General features: G+C 32.7%; 1 long non-coding RNA gene across 1 annotated transcript; it reads right to left on the reverse strand.

The window, feature by feature from the left end:
- Positions 1 to 1,150: 1,150 nt before the first annotated feature.
- LOC143049438 (uncharacterized) lies at positions 1,151 to 18,959 on the reverse strand. Its single transcript, XR_012970242.1, has 3 exons — positions 18,898 to 18,959; positions 16,885 to 16,923; positions 1,151 to 1,363 (listed from the first exon to the last, which is right to left on the reverse strand). It is a non-coding gene; the product is annotated as an uncharacterized LOC143049438 (long non-coding RNA).
- Between the last annotated feature and the right edge of the window lie 1,573 nt (positions 18,960 to 20,532).

Consider the following 20,532-nt stretch of genomic DNA (forward strand, 5'->3'; position numbering starts at 1 on the left):
TGGCGGGATTTTTAAAAGTACAGAGCCACGTCATATGTACCTAAGAAACACAAAAAGTCACACGTGCAATACACACCAGCACAAATGAAAGATAATGCAAACACATTGACGGAATGACCGATGTATAAGTTCCGAGCCACGTCAAATGGATATCACAGACGACAGACAGTAACAGTATAATATTAATAAGAAAAACAAAAACAAATAAAAGAACAACATAACACGTTATTAAGATGATGAACAACGACAGTACGCAGAATCGATACACCAAGACCATCATGTATTATATGTGAAGTTGATACGAAATATTTATCAACAAGATCTTGGTACCTTCCGATTAACTTTTTTTTTTAGAAAAAAGGACGAGACGTTCTTTGACATACCTCTGGTTCAGCAACTTTCGCTCAGACACCGTTGCAAAGTCTGAGTAGGAGCTCTTGAATATCCAATAAGTTGGGAAATGTATATTCCATATGCAGGTTAAGTTGATATATTGCTATTCAGGTGGGGGATAATTTCAAAATTACAATCGTCTCGATTGTCATAGATTCTGGTATTGAGATGACTGTGTATGTCAAATTCGAGGTATAAGTCTAATAAAAATGAGGCAGAGGAAGCCTTGTCTGTTGTTTCTTTAATTCTTAGTTCTGGGGGATATATTTATGGAACCCTATCAGAAAAGTTCAGATTGTTAATGGAAAGAACATCATCAATATATCTGAAAGTGAAATTCAATAATCAGGCTTCTTTGATCTTCTTGTTTTGACAAGTGTCTGAAGGAACTCCGATTCATATGAAAATAAGAAGAGGTTGTCAAAGAGAGACGCACAGTTCGTTCCTATAGGAATGCCGACAATTTGTTGAAAAAGTCTTTCTCCAAATTCAACAAAATTAATATGTTGTCGATAAGAAATTCAATGATAGTAATAACTTGTTCCTCTGTGTAGCCTGTTTTACCCTTTTAAAACAATATATGCCATATGATATCCCAAGTAAAAAATTTATAGCGTATGCTACCATTTTTATGACACAGTATTTCTGAAGTCCCTCTTTTACTGCGGAGAGAATTTTAGTCAATCTAAAGGACAATTCTTTAGTCGAACATGCAGATGCATTATAGCTTGATTCATTAAAAGTCAAAGATATAAAATCAATTTTGGGATCGTTTTATCTACAGCTAAAAATAAATAAAGTTAAAGCAAAGGTTTTCTTCTTGTTACTATATATATGTTCTATTGAGCAACAGATAAAGACCAAACAGACATCATAAAGCAGCCAAAAATCCCTATCCATACTGATCTCCTCTGAGAAGAACCATTTTCTGGTTTCTTCTTTGTTGCATTTGATTCCTCGGTGACGTTTCCTGTCAAATAAAAGTACGATACTAAAAAACAAGTTTGTACTTATATAACCAACACGATGGTATTCACAATTGGAGCAGGATCTGCTTACCGTACCGGAGCATCTGAGATCACCCCAAGATTTGAGTGGGGTTCGTGTTGCTCAGATGTCAGTTTATTTTATATTTTGCATTGTATGTACTGTTTGGCTGTTTGTCATAATCTTTTTACTCATGGCGTTGTCATTTTTTTTTCGACTTACGCGTTTGAACGTCCCTTCGGTATCTGTTGCCTCTTTTAAGCAACTACATTATTGTTAATCATAACTGTTCTTTATGGAGGTGAACCGGTGTTCTATTTTCGATTTGGAATTCTTGGCCGAGTGTTGATTCGCATGACAGATTATGAAAACATAGCAAAAAAGACTTACCCTATTAACGCACCACCCGGTCTAACTACGCTTGGAATTCACGGTATTACCTCAGTTATTGTTCGTTTCATTGAGTTTTTTTGAATAAATACATGAGATTCGAACAACAGTAAACTACTGTTGCCTTAATCTATACATTTCATGTGATATATAGAACATTATGGTTTATGATTGCCTTTGTTCACAATCTTTAATCTATGCTCGGATAAAATGGAAGAATATACATTAACAAAAGCAATTATAACATATAAACATTCAATTACGTTAATTTTAACTACGAATATCGAGTTTTATAGTTATTACAACCGTATTTGTTCTTATTCTATACTAGTTCCGGGTTTTTGTCTTCTCCTTTTAATGGCAAACTGACGAACTACCATGAAAGAGAAAAATTAAAGCATAACGAATTTGTTTTCATACAAATTTTCTGTAAACCAGGACTGTTTTAACTGTAAAGAATTATTTTTTTGGAGCATACTTACCTTCTGACGATAGTATAGATAATTATAGAAGTGACTTGCATTATAGATACTTTAGTTTCTTCTTATTGCAGTTATGGCAGTGTTATTGTAGCAGGCGACCTTAATGCTAATTGTCGTACTAAAGACAGATTGCATTCAAACGAAAGCTACTAGACAACCAAATAAATGTCCACACAATTTATATTTTATGTATATGTTATGTGAAGCAGAAACTGCTGTCGTAATCGGCTATGTGTTAATTCTGCATTACCCAGTTTAACGAACGAATTATTTCAGACCAGGTAGATGTAGATACTGTTAACACGGAAATTGAGAGCATTTTACATGCAGCGGCAGATTCCGTTATTTCTACGTGCGGATTTAACCCATATACAAAACCTTACTGGACACCCGATGTTAAGAAAGCTCATCAGACGGAACGGTCAATGCGTAAACGATGGCTTACAGATTGACGGCCCAAAGGAATGAGTCATGAATTGTATAAACATTACAAAAAAGCCAAATATGAATTTCGGAATGTGCAACACGCAGCTTACGAAAAATATATTCAAAAAAAAATTCGATAATATAAACGAGGCAGCAGAGTGCGAAATCCGTTTATTCTGGAAACTGATAAAAAGATATAAACCATCAACATCAAGAATTTATCCAGAAATTGTCCATAATGGTGATACATGTAATAACCCAGAAAGCATATAGCTAATGCCTTTATGGACTATTTTGCAAACCTTTGCACAACGGACAATTTATTACTGACACTTTTGATACGTCCAAGAAACACTTTATTGACAGTGCGTATTCGGAGATTTTAAACACCTGTTGTATCTCCAATGAGAACCTACCTGGTGGAGTCATCAACGAATGTGAAGTGCGAGGTATTGTCAAATCCTTGATGCGTAAAAAAGCTAGCGGACACTATAAAATTCAAAATGAACATTTGATATACGGCGGAAAAGATGTTATCCGTTGCCTTGCTTCATTTTGTAACTCATAGTGAAGAAAGGTCGTGTACCTGACGACTGGATGTTCGGTGTACTAGTACCACTTTTTAAAGGAAACAATGATCATAAAACATCTCCTGACAGCTACCGTCCGTCATGAATGAATGAATATGCGGTTAAAGACACAATCAACTTGCAAGAACATGCTCATGCTTGATTGGTGATATTTTTGATTTGAATATGTTTTACATAGAAGCAATATAAAATTAACTTTGTATCTATAATACTAAAATAACGAGGTCCAATTTGGCAGCCGTCATCGGGTAAAAACGGCAAATCAAAGAATTCAACTTAACCCTAACCCTAACCACATAATTAATATTGCCAATAATTAACAAGTTCCGGGTCGAATCCGATACCGATACCAATATTATATTCACCTGCTACCTATTACCACCTTATCTGTACGTTCCGCACCTGACAGGCGCACCACTAAACGGTGTATTTAGGATTTTGCTATATACACGGGTCATAAGCACAGGGTTGACACTACTAAATTCAACCATTGTCAAATAGTTCCTTATTGTAGTATTTTAATCAGTAAGACTTTCTAAGATAGCAATACGAATACTTAAAATCTGGATTCAAAATAAGGCATATAGGTACAGTTTTCAATTTGTTAGCGGACATGACGTAAAACAGCGAATCAAAGAATTCAATTTTATTTATAGCTAATATAGGACAATGCTGTTGATTAAAAAATACTCCATTCCAGGACCTTTTGTTTTCCAAATAATTAATATAACCAATAATTGATAAGTTCCAGGTCGACGGGTTCAAACAGAAAGATTTGAAAGCAGAGAAAACTGTGTATCTTTTAATCGGCATGACTTTATCAGATGACAATACCAATACTAAAATAAGGCTTACGCGAAATCACGGGTGTGTTCTAGTATTGTTTATAAAAAACAACAAATCTATCAAAATACATGCATTCTAGGTCTCTTCCCTCTTTCAGTATTTTAAAAATATCTTTCCTCCCTTTATACCAACATCCTTTGATTTTTGGATGTAATCCTACTGTTTATTACATAAAATATTGGCAAAAAACTAAATTTATATCATTCAATTATTACCTGCAGTTGGCGACATCGTGTTCATTGCCACAGTGTCTTCTGTAAATATATATGAACTATGCAATATCAAAAGTGACCTAAGTTAATGCTAAAATATGAAAACAAGAGGGCAGTTAGAAATAAACGACAGCCACTGTATTAGATGCTTATTTGACAGGCATATTAAGTGTATTGCGTTGGTAAACGTGTTTTATTTTGGCCGCATATGATATGATTGGAAGAAGTCTTTTTTCAACAAACAATAAACATGCCTTCAGAAGCTATAAACTGTGTCCCTCTTCTAGTCGAATTGCTCGTTTATTCGTATGAGACAGACTCCATACAGGAGCTTCTTAGTAAGATTAAAACATAGCTAGCATTTTTCTTTAACTTCACATTCCGCTATATGGATGATGACATCTAATTCAAAAATTCGAAAAAATCTTTAAATAAGAGAAAGCACAGATACAGTTCAGTTTGCCTCATACCTTGACTAATATTCAGATATTTACAAAAAGGAATAGTTGAGAGATTAACTTTTCGAAAGAGCAGATGATTCCAATTTTTCCATTGTGAACTTTTCGTTTCTATACATATGTTCCAGACCATATGAATATTTGGACCATACGCATATGGTCCGACCGTACGCGTATGGTCGGGGTAGTTAACAGGCTGTTACAGTTTACTTTAAATACTTCTTTTAACTCTTCATAGGCTATGACCGTTTCTTAGAAATACGTTATCAAATACACATGTAGGTCTTGTTATCATCATATTATAATAAAGTTAAATACAACAGTCAACCTGCGTTTACGCACACCTCGTTTAAGCGGTTACTTGCCTGACTCTAATGGTCAGTTTCAGATCCCCTTCCTAAACGTTTTCTATTATGTAACTCTTTTCAGCGGTCTCCTGGCCAATTGCGGTCAACAGTTACCTACTAGTAATTGTCGCACGAAATTGTCATGTCAACTTTTAACAACGTCGTTTTGATGATTTTAAACACCATAATATAATATTCATGATGAAAGAAAACCATATGTTTAGTATTGAGGTCAAAATAATAATCAAATCCAGTTTGTGATGATGCTGAAGGACTAAAGGTACTCGCGGGAAGTATACGTCCTTTTTCAGTTCCTTGAAACTTGTATGAATTTCATATCAAGTATACAATTATCACTGAACTAGTACACATTTATTTAGGGACCAGGTGAAGCACGCCTCCGGGTGCAGGATTTTCTCGCAGTGATGAAGACCCATTGGTGGCCATCGGCTGTTTTTTGCTATTTGGTCGGGTTGTTGTCTCTTTGACACAGTCCCTATTTCAATTATTAATTATTTGATTGTTCTCAAACTAATCTTTTTAGGCGTAGATAGCATTATGAATTCTAATGGTATGCTTTGATACGTTTTATTTGTTTTCCTTGATATGAAATTTAGTTTTTCATGTTTTTGCATTCAGAATAAAGCAATAAAAAAGATTTCAACTATTCTAACCAAACATGTCCATATCCCCAAAATGATCTTCTTTGACAGTAATATCCATCTCTTTTAATCCTGAGGATTCTATAATGATTATGATTATATTTTTTACGAACGATTTAGTTTAAAAAGATTTGATATTCCTTTTACAAACATTATCCCATCGCCCTCAAAATCGCAGGCAAAGATATTTTCAGTACAATAATCAATTAAATCATAAGGATCAAGTATAATGTGATGTTGAATTTACGCTTTCTCTAACGATATCAACAACAGGAACGATAAAATATGTTCAATCGTGATACATAACCACGATAAACAACTTGAAGTATGCAAAGCTTTTATATATATAGAGAAAAAGCGTCTCTTTAACAGTAATGCTACATCTCTTTTTCATTAACTACATTCACGTTGATTTGAATTTCACATTTTTGTTAGTTGGTATTTCATTTAAACTACGATAAAGCCTTGCACGATGGAGGTTGCACATGCAGATGTAGGTCTACGAAAAATTAAAACAAAAATAAAATAATGAAGTAAATAGTAAAATTAAATCGGATTACTGATTTAAAGTTACTGTTTAAAAACATGTATTGTGCCTGATGTTCATATGATGAAATCATAATCTTTCAGTCAATTTAATTGAAGTCTGGAGCTGGCATGTCATTTAACTGCTAGTAGTCTGTTGTTATTTATGTATTATTGTCATTTTGTTTATTTTCTTTGGTTACATCTTCTGACATCAGACTCGGACTTCTCTTGAACTGAATTTTAATGTGCGTATTGTTATGCGTTTACTTTTCTACATTGGCTAGATGTATAGGGGGAGGGTTGAGATCTCACAAACATGTTTAACCCCGCCGCATTTTTACGCCTGTCCCAAGTCAGGAGCCTCTGGCCTTTGTTAGTCTTGTATTATTTTAATTTTAGTTTCTTGTGTACAATTTGGAAATTAGTATGGCGTTCATTATCACTGAAATAGTATATATTTGTTTAGGGGCCAGCTGAAAGACGCCTCCGGGTGCGGGAATTTCTCGCTACATTGAAGACCTGTTGGTGACCTTCTGCTGTTGATTTTTTCTATGGTCGGGTTGTTGTCTCTTTGGCACATTCCCCATTTCCATTCTCAATTTAATACTAAAAAAATCTATTTAAATAAGATCTTGTTCCGAGCTAATAGACAAGTTGTTCTTAGTAATAATTAAGTTTTATGTTTTTTTTTTCGGATTAACAAAAGCAATCAATATACTTGACAATTCATCTGTCAAATATTTACCACGACAATAATAATGTCTGCATAAAACAAAAAGTATTTAAAGATTTAATACCCATTCATATCAAATTCATTAATTTTGTTTAAAAAGTCCTGATGACCGGTAAACATTTTTTGGTATTCGATATCCGATCCTTTCGACGGTTTTCTGGTTAATGACAGCACTAATTTATTAGTAGATGTTGATGCTGTTAAAATATTAACCATGAGTCACAATATAGAATCTTATTGGCAAGTTAGCACAGCGTACGAACCAAAAAGAATATGTGGAGGGCTGATAGTTTAAGAGTGATTATCTGTAAGCATCAAAATATGCTGGAAATGGACCTTCACAGATCTTAATAATGTTTGGTACAATTATAGTGTACTAAGACCCTTTTATTATGGTACGATTAAAAATTCATTTTATTTATGCGTTTCCATAGTAACCGACCCCATATTATCTTGTATTTATGTGAATTCTGGTATTCTCAGTTTTTAACCAATATTATGGTTAACAGTTGGTTAAATGTCAGTATATTTAATTTTATTTGTTTGCTTTTCAATAAATCACATATTCCTATTTATTTTTATTTTTTATTTGCACTGCAATCCTATGAAAAAATTATTCTGAGTGATAAAAAGGTCCAAAAAGTGATGAAAATGTGAAAAATGGCTTGGTCAATTGTTTAAAAACGCGGCTACTGATAGCAAAACTTGTCAGATTTACTTGTAAACTTAATTTTTCTGAAGAACATATAAAGAAATTGGAGTGTCAATATTTTTTGAAAGAAAGTAAAATAATGTTAATGATTGCTTGTTTCTTACAATTTCACAAGGTTTATCAACAGTTATTTCCCTTGTTAGAAATCTTTTTCTCAGTATTTTGTACAAGTAAAAGTGAAAGTAGCAGCAGACGTTTATATTGTGTGTAATATGGACTGAATGTTGAGCCATTGCTGAAGTATTTTGATGAATTTGGCACAGAAACAGAACTTGCCTGTGATATATACAGTTTTTTTTATCAGTTTTGATGGCATAATTCTGTATTTATTTAATTTTTATGGCCACATCGTGTCCTGTCAGTGTCATGTCACTTCATCAACTTCATCTGAATGTTCCGGGAACATTGTTTTATTAAATGCTTGTTCTAACAGAGATAAAACAAATATTTTAACTGAAAATGGATTGCATCCCACAAGATTTAATATTCAGAATGTGGCTATATGCACTGAGCATTTCAACTATTTATTAAAATTAAATGTAAACCGCTCAAAAAGAACACTATCCGAACTTCCACCACTATTGAGCTACCATCCAGGGCTGAACTACAAATCCAGCAGGTCTTTGCGAATCTTCGACGTTGAGTTAATCCTAAGCAGTAGTGGAATTATATTACCAGTTGGAACCCGTAAGTACAAACAATTCTGACAGTATTTTTATCATTATCTGTTTATTTTGCAAAGGAGTATGTTCTTTTAGGATAAAAAGAACTGCCCTCCTTCTTTGCACACTTCATCTTTTTTTGTCCATTCTTTTAAGGCCCATACTATAGGTTGATGGAATCTTTATTAATGATGCTGTGCTTTTTTCATGTGAAAAACAAATGTCAATGACTATGATTACTATGGAGTATGGTATTTGGTCAGTTCACTCCCATAAAACTTTCCCACCCAACAAGTTTTTGATGAAGTAGAAATCCAATCAACTCGTAATTTACTGTACACATGTTCCCTTATGTTATGATCTTTCTGATTTTAGTCACAAAAGTTTTGTCCCCAATATCTCTGTCCGGCATAGAAAAATGATATTTTCAGTCAAGGGACATCCCTAAACTAACTACTATAGACACATTCTTACTTCAATTTTTAATCTTAAAGAAAATGACACTGACCTGTACATTTTAAAGTTTTTAATCTCTAGTAAAATAACCCTTAATATTAATTCAGGGGCCTGATTTCCACCACTATTCGTCATTAAGACCCTCATGTGATTTTTCTCTATTAAAAAATGTCTATAGTTTCAAAAAGCGAATTGTTGATCTGGTCTTAATCAGTGTTACTCACTTATTCCAGCAACAAATATGCCAGTTCTTAAAATTCTATTTATAAGCAGTCCCATTTGTTCCTTTTCCCTCTACCCAAGCAAAATGTTTTTTTACATGTTTTATCAAACATATTCAACATATTTTTGTAATTTTCAGTTTCTATTGACCTTATGATGAGTATATGAACATGTTTATGTCATTATGTCATAGTACATGTATTTAAGCAGTGCTCTACATGCCTTATCATCTTTATGCAAACAAGATTTTTATCTGATTTTCAGCAATATGTACCCGATGTCTTATGAACGATAAAGAACTAGCAGTCAATGTTACAGATAATCCTACACTACTTGATCAGGAGGTAAAATTATAAAAAACAAAATGCTGTTATTTCAATTAAATAGATAAAAAGATTCTGCCATTTATATAATTATATATTAAAAATACCATTATCTATAAACTACAAAACAATAATCTGTATATGTACGATTCTTTTTTAGGATTTGAGAGGTTTTATTATACAAAGCAAGTGTTTGAAGCACGTTATGATGAAGTAAGGACATATTTGATATTGCCGGACAAAGCTATATAACGCCAACGATATCTCCGTGTCAGATTTTGATATCGTCGACAAATACTTTAAAACTCGATGTTATCACCACGTCAGAAAAGCTTTATAACGTCAATTATATCTCCACGGCAGACTTGATACATACGGCACAAGCTTAAAAGGGTCAATGATATCCCCACGTCAGACTTTATATCCACGACCAAAGCTTTAAAACGTCAATGATATCTCCACGTCAGACTTGATATCTACGACCAAAGCTGTATAACGTTGATAATATCTTCACGTCAGACTCGATATCGTCGGCCAAAGGTGTATAACGTGGATGATATCTCCACGTGAGACTCGTAATCGTCGGCCAAAACTGTATAACGTCGATGATATCTCCACGTCAGACTTAATATCGTCGACCAGAGCTGTATAACGTCGATGATATTTCCACGTCAGATATGATATCGTCGGCCAAAGCTTTATTACGTCAATGAAATCTACATGTAAATTTGATATCGTCGGCCAAAGCTGTAAACAGTCGATGATTTATCCACGTCAAACTTAATTTTGTCGGCCAATATATATATTTATCGCACCGCGGGTAAATTATCACGTTGTGATTGGTTAAACAACGTCACGTGGTGACCCCCTATGGATCAGTAGGGGTTAGTAAATTTCATAGGGGGTTCATGACGTCACGTTTACTGTTAATGGCGACGTCATCTATTGATGTTGTTGTATTTCATTGTTTATTTTTCTACAAAAGGCAGCATTAAAAGTCCTGAGTGCGATAAATGCGTCATACAGTTCACTACTGACCCCCTACGAATCCATAGAGGGTAAGTAAAATTCATAGGGGACTCGGTCTACGGCTTCACCCCTATTGATTTTACTAACCCTTTATGTATCCGTAGGGGGTCAGTAGCAAACCATAACCAAACTTATAATATAACGTCAATGAAATGTCCGTGTCATAACTGATAATTGTTTAGTTTACGTCTTTTACGACGTCATAAAACGTCATTTTTTCAAACAGTACAGCTGTTTATGTGGTACGGGTTTGCTCATTGTTGACGATTTAAATGGTCTCTGGTGTGGAGAGTTTGTTTATTGGTAATTACAACATGTTTTTTTTATTTTCACACCATTTTCACCTAAGTTTTCTTCTCCCTAACGGACTTTAAAGTATTTTGATCCTGATTACCCTTAGCAGATTATAGTGAATAATATCAACTTTGCAAAAATATTGTTATATCAATTTACTGCAATCTCTTTTGTTAAAAATGTTAGACGTTAACACATTTAAACATACTCGTCTTGTGAGTTTTGTCAAGATCCAATACGTTTTCTTTATTATTAAATTACACTTAAATCGCAAAAAAGGGTGGGATATACACGTATATATTTCATTTAAAATACGTTATATTTTAAATAAAAATTCATTTTTGAGTGGTCAGTGCAAATTTGTTTGATTGGAAGGAAGGTTAAGTTAGAGATATTAAGACTAGTATGTACTGATGACCATTACACACTGTACTAACAAATTCGGTTTCGGTTGAATTTTGTGCCACCTGATTTCCGTAAAAGTAAATACTTGATATAACGTCAGGAATATTTTACCAAAAGGTATCTAAAAAATCTATTTGAATTTGAAACACAACTTAAAAAAACCTAATGTCACTGATGCATAAACGAAACGAAGCCTCATGATAACTATAAAGTTTGACTCCATCTGGAAGTTAAAATATAATTTGAACTTCTGTAGTCAATTGTAGTGTAAACCATTGCTAAAACAAAATTATCTGACACGAATTAAGCATTTGGTTTTGTGCACAGTGTAAAAGAAACCCCAATAACAGGAAATATTTAAAGTTGAAGTTCAACTCAAAAAAATTAACTTAAACAAAGACTCTAAAAACTAATCAGGTGAATCTGTTAATCGGTAACAAAAATACCATTTCTCAAAAAAGTACAAGGAAACAGCATGTACATTAGCCCGCAATATCCAGACAGGATAGCCGGACGGTAAAACTCATAATCATCATCATTTTTAATTTATCTCTTCATTTATGTAAGTTTCATCTACCTGCCACACTTTATATTGTTTTCATAGATCAAATTCATTCGTTCAGTGTATGTTTAAGTGTTTTTTGTTAATATTCCTTTTGATAGAGGTAAGCCATTATAATTGATATTTCATATGTCTTTCTATGTTGTAATGTTATATGTTATATGTGGTGTGGAGTATCAGGCCGTTCTGCCAGGATGGCTGCTTCCATTGCCTCTTTAGATTCTATGTTGAAGGACGATTTATGTGGTGGTGTGGTCAGTAGATCAGGGTCGTTGATGTCAAACTCTTCATCGAATTAAAAATGAACAAATTGAGGCCCGAATGATATTGATCCAAGGTTGTCAGTCGGTCCCAGAAGCAACAAAGCAGTGCATCCATTTTGGACGGGAAAATATCCACTTTTTGATATGGGACGGGCTCTGACGTCCCACGGCCCCATCTTTTCTGGCAAAACCGCCGTTGGACGTCAGATTAATCTCGGACTAAACCTGGCCGAGTGTGGATTCGAATGCCAGATTATGAATACATAGCATAAACGGCTTACCCAATTGACGCACCCGGTCTAGCTACGTTTTGAGTTCGTGAGATTAAACAAACAGGGCCTGATTACACGTTTATAACTAAACTATGATTGATTACTTTCTTGTAAATGAGCGTGTACTTAGGCAACTGAGGTCTTGTAAAATTCTTGACGAGGGTTCGATTATCAGTACTTCTTATCATTTACCGATAATAGTGGAACTTTGATAGTTAATAATCCACACAGAATAATGAATTCGTACTTCCAGTTTGGCATAAAACTAATGACGAACGTGTAAAAATTATCAAGAATCTATAGACGTACCACTTGAACTGTTAAACGACCGAATTATTTCAGGCAATGTGGATGTAGATACTGTTAACACGGAAATTGAGAGCATTTAACATGCAGCGGCAGATTCCGTTATTTCTACGTGCGGATTTAACCAATATACAAACCTTACTGGACACCCGATGTTAAGAAAGCTCATCAGACGGAACGGTCAATGCGTAAACGATGGCTTACAGATTGACGGCCCAAAGGAATGAGTCATGAATTGTATAAACATTACAAAAAAGCCAAATATGAATTTCGGAATGGGCAACAAGCAGCTTACGAACAATATATTAAAAAAAAAATTCGATAATATAAACGAGGTAGCAAAGTGTAATATCCGTTTATTCTTGAAACTGATATAAAGATATAAACCATCAACATCAAGAATTTATCCAGAAATTATCCATAATGGTGATACAGGTAATAACCCAGAAAGCATAGCTAATGCCCTTATGGACTATTTTGCAAACCTTTGCACAACGGACAATTTATTACTGACACTTTTGATACGTCCAAGAAACACAGTGCGTATTCGGAGATTTTAAACACCTGTTGTAACTCCAATGAGAACCTACCTGGTGGAGTCATCAACGAATGTGAAGTGCGAGATATTGTCAAATCCTTGATGCGTAAAAAAAGCTAGCGGACACGATAAAATTCAAAATGAACATTTGATATACGGCGGAAAAGGTGTTATCCGTTGCCTTGCTTCATTTTGTAACTCATAGTGAAGAAAGGTCGTGTACCTGACGACTGGAAGTTCGGTGAACTAGTTCCACTTTTTAAAGGAAACAATGATCATAAAACATCTCCTGACAGCTACCGTCCGATTACACTTTTGCCGTGTGTTTCAAAGGTCTTTGAGCATGTTATAAAAAACCGTTTGCTAATCGTATAGAATATTATAAATTTCCCGAACTGCCAATCTACACGAGACAATTTTCCATAATCTTGAATTTTGTAGGAAGACTTTTGTAGCATTTTTGATAGTAGGAAGGCATTCGACACTGTCTGGAGACTAGGTCTCATGTACAAATTGTTTCATCTAGGTGTGAACAGTAAATTATTGGTAATAGTCAATGATTTTCATACAAACACAAAAAGTGCTATAGTTGTTAACCAGCACCAATTAAATTTTTTTCCAGTGCTAGAAGGTGTAAGACAAGGTATTCTGCTGTCTGGTCTATTGTATTTAATTTTTATTAATGATTTAATATGTGAAATTGAAAAGTGCAATCAAAACACAGGTATATATTCAGTATCAATTGCTGTGCACCTGCTCTTGCTGATGACATATCTTGTATTGCCACTTCCCTAACTGTCTTTTCAACTCATGTTTAATGTGTTTTTCGAGTACTCTAGAAATTGGAGGTTCTGTTTTAACGCAAACAAATCAAGTATTATGCAATTCTCGAAAAATACAAGAGAAAACAATGTTAACTTTCACTGGTGTATTGGAAATAAGAACATTTCATTATCTGACAACTATACACATTTAGGTATAGAACTTAGTTCACGATTCAAAACTAAGAGTAGAACTATAAATGCTTGTAGAAAAGGTAAGTACGCATACCAGGGATGGGGTAATTGAAAATGTAATGGTAATTAAGTGTAATGCATTACAATTTTCCATGTAATTGAATGTAATGTGTAATTGAGCGTTTTTTCAATTACATGTAATGGTAATTTAATTAATTACATTGAAAAAAGCATGTAATGCTCAATTACTTTTGAATTACATTTGAATTACATGTACTTTTATTGTGTTAAAGATAAGGATTTGTGTTTAATAATATAAATTGTTAAATTATATTTATTTTTAAAATATTGATATCACATACTTCTTTAATATATGAAGTTTGTAATTTATTCTGAAGTTTTTATATTATTTATTTGACCTACAGAATTTTTTTCTGAATAGTCTTATAATAAAAAAAATAATGTGAGAATATTTATATATGTGTTGTTCAGTTTTTTAGAAAGGTCTTTGTTAACTAAATAGATTTATAAGTTATTAACCACCTTGTTAAATAAAACCCCAAAAAATGTGAATTTGTTTCTTATACAGGTAATTAGAATTTAAAATCACTGCAAACAATCATTTTGTCAAATTAGTATACACAAAAGGATTATAGAAATAAAAATTAATAGCTGTAAAATCAAACAGCAATTAATCAGATTAAAATGTCAAAGGACAATGCCACTTTTACATGTATTTTTATCTAATTAGTGAAATACATGTATTGCTAATATTTAGATATTATGTACATTGTTTGTAAAAAAAATTATTTTCAATATTGTGACAAGCACACTATTTAATATTTTTAAAGTAAAAAAAACCAACTTTTAATTTATTTATAATTTCTTTATTTATGATATGTTTTATTTAAACGATTTCATTTCTGAGATGTCAAAATACCCCTTAATGTATTGGCAAATAATTATGAACAAATTCCCTCTCCTATCAACACATATTCTTATCATGGAACTTCCATGTTCTGATCAAGCAATATCTGCCACATAAGCTCCTGTCGAAAAACTTTAGAATTGCTGTCAAAGTGTTCAGACCAGAGATATGCAGACTTAATGACAAAACATTAAAATTACTAATGATTATTAAATGCAACGCTTAAACTATGCTTATCGGTACGTCATACATGGATTTTATATACATGTATAATATTGTTAAAAAAATATTATGATAAAATGTAATGTGTAATTTAGTTAATTACTTAAGTAAAGTAATTATAATTTAATTAATTACATTTCAAAAACTGTGTAATGTGTAATTAGTGTAATTGATCATTTTTGCAATGTAATGTGTAATTTAATTAATTACATTCCAATGTAATTGACCCCAAGTCTGACGCATACTTTGCATTGAAGGGAGTAATTTCAAGAGCAATTAATCTGTCTGTATAAGTCAAATTATACACAACTGTAGTCTTACCGAGCGTCCTTTATGGCTGCGAAACATGGAGTAACCTCAAATCCTAACGACACTATTTGTTTTTCAACACTTCATTGTCAAACACATTTAGCATCAAAAACTTCTATAAGATCTGAATGTGCGAGAGCATTATCGGGATTCATCCGATTATGAGTTTTATTCACAAAAGAAAACTGTTCTTTTTTCAAAAACTGTGTATGTTAGATAACAATAATTTAAAAGAATATTTTTGGTTCGACTATTTTCTTTCCTCATAGACCTTCACCGCCGTCACTATGGATACATTCCTGATGTTATTGACATTTCAAGAACATGTCGACTTATTCAATATCTTACCGAATATATAGATACTGGGAGTTTCCCATCAAAAAATCAATGGAAATCGATTGTTCACAAAAAAGTTAACGAACAACAGTGAGTCAACTGGTTAAACCGTATTGCGTTAGATGACAATTTTATACGCTTTAAAAATATTCACAAGATAGTTTTTACGACCAACTGCTGGAAAAAAAGCACAATCGTTTGCAGAAATATGAAGTTCCTATTTTATTACAAAACTGTTAACTGATATACCAAGTTCATCAGGAAATAAGAGCGTCGCATGCAAAATCAACTTTGATGATGTCTATGTACATGCATGTTGTTCCTGTATTTGTACTACAGCATGTACAGAGATGCGTGATTTGTGGTGGAATATGATTATTGATAATTTGTCTTTACAACTGTATTGCGAACTAAGTGAATATGATGATGCGGATGTTTATCAAATCTTATTAGGACGAATTCCATCAAATTTCATTGACGAACATTCGGAGTTTGAGAATCTTTGCCACGCCCATCTTGTTCAATGCATAATAAAATATGGACGTTTTTAAGGTAGGCAGTACATGATATGTCATAATTCAAGATTGCATAAGGACTTTATGCCGACTTAAGTGTATATTTGTCTGTATATGTAAAAAAACTGATTTTGTTCTGTTCCTATTTCGTTAATTCTTTTTGTTGTGTGATATTTAGTAAATTTTGTGTATTCATTATATCTCAATTAGGAGGAAATAAAGACATGAATGAATGAATATGCGGTTAAAGACACAATCAACTTGCAAGAACATGTTTGATTGGTGATATTTTTGATTTGAATATGTGTTACATAGAAGCAATATAAAATTAAATTTGTATACTGTTTATAAAAAACAACAGATCTATCAGAATACATGCATTCTAGGTCTCTTTCCTCTTTCAGTATTTGAAAAACATCTTTCTTCCCTTTATACAAACATCCGTTGATTTTTGAATGTAATTCTACTGTTTATTACATAAAATATTGGCAAAACTAAATTTATATCATTCAATTATTACCTGCAGTTGGCGACATCGTGTTCATTGCCACAGTGTCTTCTGTCAATGGTGAAAAGGATAAGGACTCATTTGTGTCTTCACGTTTTTCTTGTACATCCACTGCAATAAGTAAATATATATGAAATATGCAATATTAAAAGTAACCTAAGTTAATGCTAAGATATGAAAACAAGTATCATGAGTATGGCAGCCAGAAATAAACGACAGCCACTGTATTAGATACTTATTTGACAGGCATATTAAGGGTGTTGCGTGGGTAAACGTGTTTTATTTTGGCCGCATATGTTATGTTTGGAAGAAGTCTTTATTCAACAAACAATAAACATTGCCTTCAGAAGCTATAAACTGTGTCCCTCTTTTAGTCGAATTGCACGTTTATTCGTATGAGGCAGACTCCATACAGGAGCTCATTAGGAAGATTAAAACATAGCTAGCATTATTCTTTAACTTCACATTCCGCTATATGGATGATGACATCTAATTCAAAAATTCTAAAAAAAAACTTTAAATAAGAGAAAGCACAGATACAGTTCAGTTGACTAATATTCAGATATTTACAAAAAGGAATAGCTGAGAGATTCACATTACGAAAGAGCAGATGATTTCAATTTTTCCATTGTGAACTTTTCGTTTCTATATGTACAATAGTCAACCTGCGATTACCTACACCTCGTTTAAGCGGTCACTTGCCTGACTCTAATGGTCAGTTTCAGATCCCCATTGATATTGTCAATGAAATATACATGTAAATTCGATATCGTCGGTCAAAGCTGTATACAGTTGATGATTTATCCTCGTCAGACTTGATTTCGTCGGCCAATATATATATATATATATATATATATATATATATATATATAACGTCAATGATATCTCCGTGACATAACTAAAAATCGTTTAGTTTAGTCTATTAAGACGTCATAAAACGTCATTTTTTTTAAACGCAGTACAGAATTATACAGACGAAGGAAAATATCAGTTAGAGTCTAAAAAATAACGCATATTACGAGTGAGCGCAGCAAATAGGAACATTCATTTTTTTATATTGTAAAACACTGACAAAATGTTAATCTAACCAATGATTTGTGTGTTTTCTAGAAGCATGTGATAACGTCGGATCAAAGAAAATTGTTTCGTAAATACATTGCGACATCGTTATTAAATCCTGGGCTCAAATAATATTGTTCCATGAATACATTATGACATCGTCAGTGATTCCTAGGGTCAAATAATAATGTTCCAGGTTTACTTTATGGCATCGTTTATGATTTCGTATACGATTCGTTAGCCCGAACAAATCTCCGAAGATGTCTTAAGGTCATAAATAAACTCATCATAGAAATCATAAACGATACCATAAAGTAAAACTGGAACATTATTATTTAACCCTAGGAATCACTGACGATGTCATAATGTATTCATGGAACAATATTATGTGACCCCAGGATTTATTAACGATGCTGCAATGTATTCACGGAACAATTTTCTTTGACACGACAAGCTTCTAGAAAACACACAAAATAATGATTAGATTAACATTTTGTCAGTGTTTTACAATATAAAAAAAACTGAATGTTCTAAAGGATGACTAAAACGTACTGAAAAAAATGAAAGTAAACGAGATTTAACACACCAAAACAAAAATGAAACGCGATTTAACACATCAAAATCTAAAATTAAACGAGATTTAACATACCAATATCAAAAATGAAACGAGATTTAACATACCATTATAAAAAATAAACGAGATTAAACATACATTGTACCTTTATAAAAAATAAACGAGATTAAACATACCAGTATCAAAAATAAACGAGATTTAACAGACCAATATCAAAAATAAACGAGATTAAACAGACCAATATCAAAAATAAACGAGATTAAACAGACCAATATCAAAAATAAACGAGATTAAACAGACCAATATTAAAAATAAAAGAGATTAAACATACCAATATAAAAAAAAATGGGATTAAACATACCAATATCAAAAATAAACGAGATTAAACCTACCAATTTCACCTGAGGATTCTTCATCTTCGGTGCTGTATAGCTCTTTAGATCCGGAGTACACTATCAATATAATATCATATTATATCAAATTTTTAAGTAATTGTTATATACCGCGATTGTACTGACTTTCAAGAATTACGATAATGTGCGCATCAGAGGGGGTTTGAGCGCAATCTGTATGTGCCTGAACATGTTATTAAGTGGGTGTCGTTTGTCGCTGTATATCATATTTGTTTTTGTTCACTGTTCTTTTCATAAAACATGCCGACGGTTTAAATGGTCTCAGGTGTGGAGAGTTTGCTTATTGGTCATGCAATATCTTTATTCATTTTCACACCAATTTCACCTAAGTTTTCTTCTCCCTAAAGGACTTTAAAATCTTTTGATCCTGAGTACCCTTAGCAGATAATAGTGAATAATATCAACTTTGCAAAAAAAGTGTTATATACATAGACAACATATGTCTTTATCCATTTATTGCGATTTCTTTTGTTAAAAATGTTAGACGCTAACACATTTAAACATACTCGTCTTTTGAGCTTTGCCAAGATCCAATACGTTTTTTTTTCTCTAAAATTTAACTTAAATCGCAAAAAGGTTGGGATATAAACATATATATTTTATTTAAAACACGTTATATTTTAAATAAAAATTCATTTTTGAGTGGTCAGTGCAAATTTCTTTGATAGGAAGGAAGGTTAAGTTAGTGATATTAAGATAAGTATGTATTGATGACCACTACACACTGTACTAACAAATTCGGTTTCGGTTGAATTTTGTGCCACCTGATTTCCGTAAAAGTAAATACTTGAATATGATGTGAGGAGTATTTTACCAAAAGGTATCTTAAAATGATCTATTTGAATTTGAAACACAACTTAAAAAAAAAAATTGTTACTGATGCCGAATGCATAAACGAAACGAAGCCGCATGATAACTATAAAGTTTGACTCTATCTGGAAGATTAAATATAATTTGAACATCTGTAGTCAATGGTAGTGTAAACCATTGCTAAAACAAAATTATATGACACGAATTAAGCATTTGGTTTCGTGCACAGTGTAAAAGAAACCCCAATAACAGGAAATATTTAAAGTTGAAGTTCAATTCAAAAAAATAACTTTAACAAAAAATAATCAGGTCAATCTGTTAATCGGTAACAAAAATACAATTTCTCAAAAGTACAAGGAAACAGCGTGCGTGATCACTGAAGACTGTTGAATACACAATTTAAACGTATCTTATCATCGTAAAACATATACTAAGTATTATATAGCAAGAATGTGTCCATAGTACACGAATGTCCAACTCGCACTATCATTTTCTATGTTCAATGGACTGTGACATTGGGATTTAAACTGTAATTTGGCATGGAAATTAGAAAGATCATATCATAGGGAATATGTGTACAAAGTTTCAAGTTGATTGGACTTCAACTTCTTCAAAAACTACCTTGACCTATGAAAACAATATAAATATAATATGTGAACCAATGTCAAAAAGACTAATGTAACATCGGACAAAATGACGTTAAATCAAATAACGTACACAGGTAACTTTAAATATAATTTATTACGTGTATCAAGCTACGAATGTGACTCTGACTAAAAGTCAAAATATCATAAACGATGGTGT

Source organism: Mytilus galloprovincialis, chromosome 10, assembly GCF_965363235.1.
Source record: "Mytilus galloprovincialis chromosome 10, xbMytGall1.hap1.1, whole genome shotgun sequence".
NCBI classification, from domain to species: domain Eukaryota; kingdom Metazoa; phylum Mollusca; class Bivalvia; order Mytilida; family Mytilidae; genus Mytilus; species Mytilus galloprovincialis.